Here is a 7,809-nt window from a genome sequence, read left to right as displayed (position 1 = left end):
TGTACCAGTACCATGCTGTCTTTACCACTACGGCAGTGTAGTAGGATTTGAAATCAGGGAGTGAGATACCTCCAGTGGAGCATCTACTATGTGTCAGGCTCTGCCTATACCTGCTCTACCAGCCGCCTCATGTAAATCTCTGTCTGACCCTAATAGCAAGGCCGTTATCACTTTGAATTTGTTACTGTTGTTATGCATCATCAAGCTGATTCCAACTCAGTGATCCTACAGGACACAGTGAAACTGCTCTTATCATTAAAGCTCAAAGCCATAAAATGGATTCCAACTCATAGGGAGCCTCAGTTCCGTTTCCAAGACTGTGCATTTTTCCTGGAGACTGTTTCTCTCAAGGAGTGCCCACTAGCTTTGAACCACCAATCTTTCTGTTAGTAGCCCAGCACAATGCACTGTGCCACCGGGACTCCTGCCTTTGTTGTTATCTGATATCAGGTTGGCCCCCATTTCATGGCAACTCCACATACAACAGAACACACAATTCTCAGTTCTGTACTAATGTCACGATCAACAACAGCACACCTGAACCCATTGCCATCTTCCAAATGAGGGAGCTCGTCTCTCAGCCCTAGACGATACACTGTTCTCTTGTGGTCCAGAGAGTTCTCACGGGCCAAGTTTCAGAAGTAGATGACCAAGTCTTTCTTCCTACTCTATCTTTGCCTATAACTCTGCTCAAACTTGATTACTCTCTATAACCCCGGTGGGAGTTGAAGAGACATCACTTTCAATATAGCAATACACAAGCTATCATAGTATGACAATCTCACAGACAGGTGGTAGGCCCCAATGTTGTTGTTGTTTTTGTGTACCATCGAGTCAGAACTGACTCATAGCCAGCCTTCCGGTGGGTTTTCAGAGGATATAAATCACACAGGAGAAGAATTCCCATCTTTATCCTATGGCCCCAATGTAGAGATGTGGAAACTGAGGCTCAGCAGTTTAGAGCCTTGAGCAAGAACACACAGTTTTCAAAGAGCCAAGGCTAGTACCAAATCTTTTTTTACTCACTTTCAGGCCCAGTGGGCATGCATTTGCCCCAAGGGATTTCAGATATTGATACTTTTCTGAAGTGGAAAAAAAATCTCATGATAGAGAGACCATGAGGGGGGTGGAATCTCATAATGGCCAATAAGAGCTTGAAATAGAGTTCTGAGACCTTGTGTTTGTCTACAACGAACAATTCCTTTGATTTACTGCTTCCCCTCTCTGTGCCCTCAATAAAATAGAAGTACTGGCCACTTAACAAAGAGGTTTCTAAGAAATTCAAAGCCCAAGTTAAGGATACTACATGTGTCCAGGACAATGAAAATTGCTTTCGTAAGTGAAACTAGACTCGAGTGATTTGTTCTGGCCCATTATAGTCGTCCAGTCAGAAGAAGTGTTTGGGTGATTCTCTCAAAGTTCCGAAAACAACCCGAGGAGATAATAAAATACCATCCTCTTTATTGAAGTCTGAGATTCCCTAAAGCTGAAGACTGCAAATTGTGGTGTTTGATTGCCCTAAATGAAAATGTTGGAAGATAAAGAATCCCCTTGGCTCTAACCTTCAAGGAGCAAACCATGCCCGGAGGCAAGGAAATGCAGCCAGTCTAATACATTCTCCCTCCGCTCAATTCGAAATTCTTTAAAAATTCTCTCTTCTCCCTAACTACATTAGTGAAGAAGGCAATCAATACGAAAACGCCAGGTCCTTCCGCGGGGATCAAGATTGCAAAAGAAAAACTCCAAGAACTCAGTTACTAAACCGAAATCCTTGGCCCCTTCCGCTCTGTGGGGTCCCTGCTTTGAGTGACCAGCTCATTCTAATGAGCCTTAGATTGCATTGTAAAACTGATGTGATCCAAGCTCTTTGCAATTATTTCCAGCTGGCAAGTCTTTGTTCCAGGAACTTTAGGAAGGCCCCATAGGTGTGTACAGTTCTCTAATAAGACTATCACCTTCAGCTGCTAATGTAAAGGCCAATGGTTCAAACTTACCATCTGCTCCTGAGGAGAAAACTGACCTGCCTGCTCCTTAAATATTTACAGCCTTGGAAGTGTTTCAGGCAGTTGAACTCCATCTGATGAGTCACTTTAAGGATTAGGGTGCACCTGATCCAAGCAATGGTCTTTTGTAGGCATCTGAAAGTTGGACTGTGAATAAGGATGACAGAAGAATCGAGGCCTTTGACTTGTGGTATTGAAGACAAGTACTGAATATCCCATGAAATGCCAAAAGAATAAATCTGCTTTGGAGGAAGTGCAACCAGGGTGCCCCTTTGAGTCAAGGATGGTGAAATTTCATCTCACAGACTTTGGGAATGATCAGTCCTTGGAAACGGATATCATGCAGGGAAAGGTGATGGGTCAGATATAACCAAGTCATACCTAACCCTGCATTGTGTTTCTGAGGCGATGAATAACAAAGGAGATTGCCCATCTTTCTCCTATGCAGCCGCTGCTGGATTGGAACCACTAGAAAAATCTAGCCTGTAGATTAGCAGCAGGAGTGGCATCCACTTCCTAAACATGTCTCTGGAAACTAGGAACTTTGGGAAGTGACTATACTTACAGAAAGTTTTCAGATCTTTTGTTCATAGGGTTGCTATGAGTCATGCTCGACTGGACAGCAAGCAGCAACAACAATAGGTTAGCAGTACAACTCCCTGCAGACTGTGCCACCAGAATGCTTCAGTTCAATCCATAACAATAAGTGAGAAAAGTCTACATGTTACATATTACAATTCACACACTTTGGACATGTTGCTAGGAGGGGCTATTCCTTGGAGAGGGACGTGATGTTTGGAAGGGTAGAGAGTTGGCAAAGGAGAAGAAGACCCTCAACCAGGTGGATTGACACGATGACTGCTGCAATGAGCTCTCGTATGTCAGGAAGTGTGAAGATCACACAGGATAGAACAGGGTTCATATCTGTTGTTCATAGGATCACTGTGGGTCATACCTGACTCAATAGCACCTAACAACAATTACAACTCCACTTAACATGGGGAAAAAACTGAGAGTCAACTATATTGGGAAGAGAGGGTTGAATTAGGACTTTATTTAGAGAAATGAAATGACAAAATAAGAAACCATGTGTATTCTATATTCTATCTTACATTTAACAAAATGTCAGTTTAAACACTTTAAACAACAAGTTTTGATGTGAATTTTTTTTTCCTTTATTTTCCCCAAAAAGAATTGAATGACAACTCAATTTAACATCTGTCACTTCCCATTTGACTTTCACTGAATGATCATAAAGAAAGTTATTTTTGCAAAAACATTTGAAGTTTTCTTCAGTTTCCTTATGGGGCTCTATTAATCCTTAGATATTCATATCATTCTCTTTGGAGGCATTGCTCCAGTTACCATGTCTGCGTAACAAATTACCCCAGCATTTAATGACTTAAACTACCAAAATCTGTTCTACTCACAAGGGCAGTGGTACTTTAATGGTTCAGTCTCCACACGGGAAACCAAAGTCCAATTCCTGACCAATGCACCTCATTGCAGCCACCTGTCAGCTAAACAGATTGAAACTGCCAATGACTTCATCTTGCTTGGATCCACAATCAACACCCTTACTACCACCAGTCAGGAGGTCAGGAGATGTATTGTTTTGGGCAAGTTCACTGTCAGAGATTTCTTCAAAATACGGACTAGCAATGACATCAGTTTGAAGACTAAGTTGTACCTGATGCAGGCCATGATCTTGTCAATCACTTTCTATGCATCTGAGAGCTGGACAAGGAATAAGGATGACAGAAGAAGAACTGATGCCTTTGAGCTGTGGTGTTGGAGAAGAGAACAAAACAGATTAGTAAAAAAGGCCTGGTAATCTACTTTTAAAATCAGTCAGTGAAAATCATAGATATCTCAACTGTCAAACTGACTTTGGTACAGGATTAGAGAATTTTCATTCCGTTTTTACTCTGACCACCAGGGGTCAGAGTAAATGAACCCCTTTAGCAGGTAACATTCTGCAAATTGGCAATTTGATTAGAGCTCTCACATTCTACTTATACTCACTGCCATTAAGTCAAAACTTGCTCAGCCTGACCCTGCACTAGTTTTCTGGTATATTTGTCTCTGCTGTGGTCATCGTCAGGTGAGGCAGGGAAAGCCTGGGGGCTGGGTCATCTGCTCACTCAGAGAAATGGCTCCTGGACTGGGAACAGACAGAGAGGGTTCCACAGGCTTATTTCTCCAAACTCTTCTTAGTCTCACAACATGGTCTCCCCAGCATAGTGGCTTTATAGTAGCCATATTGTCTTATTTGGTGACTCAGGGCTCCCAAGAAAGAAGGCAACAAGCTGGGTTTCTTCAGCTGTTCTCAGAAGCCATGCAGCATCACTTCCAGCACATCCTGCTTCTCAGAAAAGCTAGCTCATTGTCAGGGCGAGAATCCCTAGATCCCATCATCTGTAGAAGCAATGGCAAAGGAATGGTGGGCATGTTTTAAAACTACCAAATGCATTTATCATGTCACCTTCTTTGTTGATTTTCTCTTCTCTGGTCATTAACTGCCTGAGTCTGCTAGACACATTTGTCAGCTGTCCTGTCAGGCTGCCATGTTAAGGCCACAAAGGGTAGGATTTTTGTCAGTGTTATTCAGGGCTAGGTCTCCAATACCTACAAGAATGCAGGTTACATGGAAGATGACCAATAAATATTTGTTGAATTAACAACTGGCTCAATTGCCCTGAAATATCATTGTAACCACTTTAATGAAATCTTAAATCTTTTGCAATATTTTCTAAGGGGTCCCCCCCCCGAGTAACCAGTTTTACTTTGTTCTTGTCTAGCAGGATCTGAAGTTTACTTGGCAAGCAACAGAACCTAAAATAACCCCTTGCCGCTGGGATTCTACCTCATGGTGATTCTATAGGACAGAGGAGAACTGTCCGCAGGGCTGTTCTAAAACTGTAATATCTTTGTAAGCAGATTGTCGTTTCTTCTCCTGCACAGTGGCCACTGTTGTCATGTGCCATCAAGTACATAGCTGACTCACCAGAGGGTTGTCAGGGGCAGTTAATCGCACAGGAGGAGACTGCCTGTCCTTTTCCTGAAGTGACAACTAGTGCATTTGAACCACACGCCCTTGGAATTGCAGCACAGCACATTACCACTAAGCCACCACAGCTCCCTTTCAGAGTAACTAGTGGCTTTGAATGGTTCAAAATCAGAAAGGGAGTCCGTCAGGGGTGTATTTTGTCTCCATACCTTTTCAATCTGTATGCAGAACAGATCATCCTAGACTCTGGGCTGTACGAGGATGACTGTGGCATCAGGATTGGTGGAAGAATCGTCAACAACCTGCGCTACACAGATGACACAAGCCTGCTTGCTGAAACTGAGAAGGACCTGAAGTGCTTGCTGCAGAAGGTCAAGGACTGCAGTCTTCAATATGGATTGAAACTCAACATCCAGAAAAAAAAGATTCTTACCACTGGGCCAATTGGCAGCATCTGTATGGATGGTGAAGAGATTGAGAGAGTTAACAGTTTTAGTTTACTTGGTTCCACAGTCAACACTCTTGGTAACAGCAGCCAGGAAATCAGAAGATTAATTGCATTGGGAAAGTCAGCTGTGAGGGACCTCTCAAGAGTACTGAAGAGCAATGATGTCAGGATAGAGACTAAGGTGCGCCTGATCCAGGCTATTGTCTTTGCAATTACTTGCTTTGCATCAGAGAGTTGGACAATGAGTAGGGATGATAGAAAGAGAATTTATGCCTTTGAGCTGTGGTGCTGGAGAAGAGTGTTGAATATACCACAGACTGCTAAGAGAACAAACAGGTTTGTCCTGGAGAGGGTGAAGCCAGAATGCTCCTTGGAGTCAAGGATTCTGAAGCTTCGTCTGACATACTTTATGCATGTTGCAAGGAGAGACTGGTCCTTGGAGAGGGACATCATGTTTGGAAGAATGGAGGGACGGCACAGGAGAGGAAGACCTTCGATGAGATGGACTGATTCTGTGAGTGGAGTGGTGGGAATGAGTGTGTTTGAGACGGCGAAGTTGGCACAGGATAGAACGGCATTTAGGGCTCTTGTACATAGGGTTGCTACGAGTCGCAAGCAACTCAATGGCACTTAACAACAAGTGGCTTTGAACTGTCAACCTTTTGGATTAGCAGCCAAGTGCTTAACTGCTGAACTATCAAGGCTCTAAATCAAATCCTTAATCAAAGTCCTTGTTTCCAAGGAGCAACCTGGGTTTACTTTCTCCCGGACAGACTTGTTTGTTCTCTTGGAAATCCAATTGTAGTTCTTTTTGTTGCTGTTTTTGTTAAATGCCATCAAGTCGCTTGTAATTCATAGTGACTCTATATACTATAGCCCTGAATCCTGTCATATACTGAGCCAATCTCACTCTCATACATAACTATTCGCATTACCTCAATTATTCTGTCAATTCATCTCATCCATGGTCTTCCTTTCCTATGCTGTCCCTCTGTCCTTCCAAGCATAATGTCTTTCTCAAAGGACTAGTCCCTCCTGGCCATGTGCCCAAAGTATGTGAGACAGAGCTTCAAAATCTTTGCCTCCAAGAAGCACCCTGGTTTCACCTTCTCTTGGCAGGCCTGTTTATTCTCTTGGCAGTCCATGGTATGTTTAAGAATCTTCTCCAGCACCACAACTCAAAGACATCAATTCTTCTTCTATCACCCTTAGTCATTGTCGAGTTCTCTGATACATAGCAAGTAATTGTTATCTCTACCTTTTCAATCTATATATGGAGGAAGAATGTGGCATCAGGATTGGAGGACGACTCATCAACAACCTGTGCTATACAAATGGCACAATCTTTCTTGCTAAAACTGAGGAGGACCTAAAACATTTGCTACAGAAGGTCAAGGGCTGAAGTCCTCAATATGGATTGAAGACAAACATCAAGAAAACAAAGATTCTCACTATTGAGCCAATAGGCAGCTTCATGATAGATGAAGAAGAGATTCAGATTATTAATAGCTTCATCTTGCTTGGCTCCACAGTCAATACTCTTGATATCAGTAGCCAGGAAATCAAAACAGAAATTGCCTTGGGAAAGTCTGCTGACAGGGACCTCTCCAGAGTACTGAGGAGCAATGATATAAGTCTAGAGACTAAGGTGCACCTGATGCAAGTCATGGTCTTTGCAATTGCATGCTATGCATCAGAGAGCTGGCAATCCAATTAGATTTGTCCAAAAAGATATTGTTAAGATGAGCAAAGATTGACACTAACCAGAGAGGGATTTTGAAATAGGAATTGGTATTTGAGGTAGTACCTAAATGTGAGCGTAGCATAATAAGCTCTGCTCTTCACAAGAAACCTCATAACTCAGGAGCCCCCATAATGAAGACTTAGATAACACCAACTCCCAGAATTTGAACAAATAAAAATCTATTGTTGCTTCAAACTTTTTAACTATGAAAGGACATTATCTCTCAAGTTCTAATTCTTAGTGATTTTTAGCACCACAGATAAAGGTCAAAGATCTAGATATAGACATAAATATAGATAGAGATTATATAGAGATAGATATATAGATACTTAGCATCTATGGAAAAATGTTTCCCTGGTTCTGAATAATAATGGTGGTGTTTTAAATAGCTGCCATCTAGTGATTACTTGGAGCTCTGATGGCCTAGTGATAAGAAACTGTGCTGCAATCCCAAAGGTGGTTGTTGTTGTTGTTGTTGTGCCGTCGAGTCGTTTGCGACTCATAGCGACCCTATGTAGAACAGCCCTAAACCCTGCTCTATCCTTTGCCAATCGCATTGCCTCTGACACACCCATCTTGATTACCCCAGTCACTGAATCAATCC

Source organism: Elephantulus edwardii, unplaced genomic scaffold (assembly GCF_000299155.1).
Source record: "Elephantulus edwardii isolate Elephantulus edwardi_28Jun2011 unplaced genomic scaffold, EleEdw1.0 scaffold00107, whole genome shotgun sequence".
Lineage (NCBI taxonomy): Eukaryota > Metazoa > Chordata > Mammalia > Macroscelidea > Macroscelididae > Elephantulus > Elephantulus edwardii.
This window is presented reverse-complemented; position numbering follows the sequence as displayed.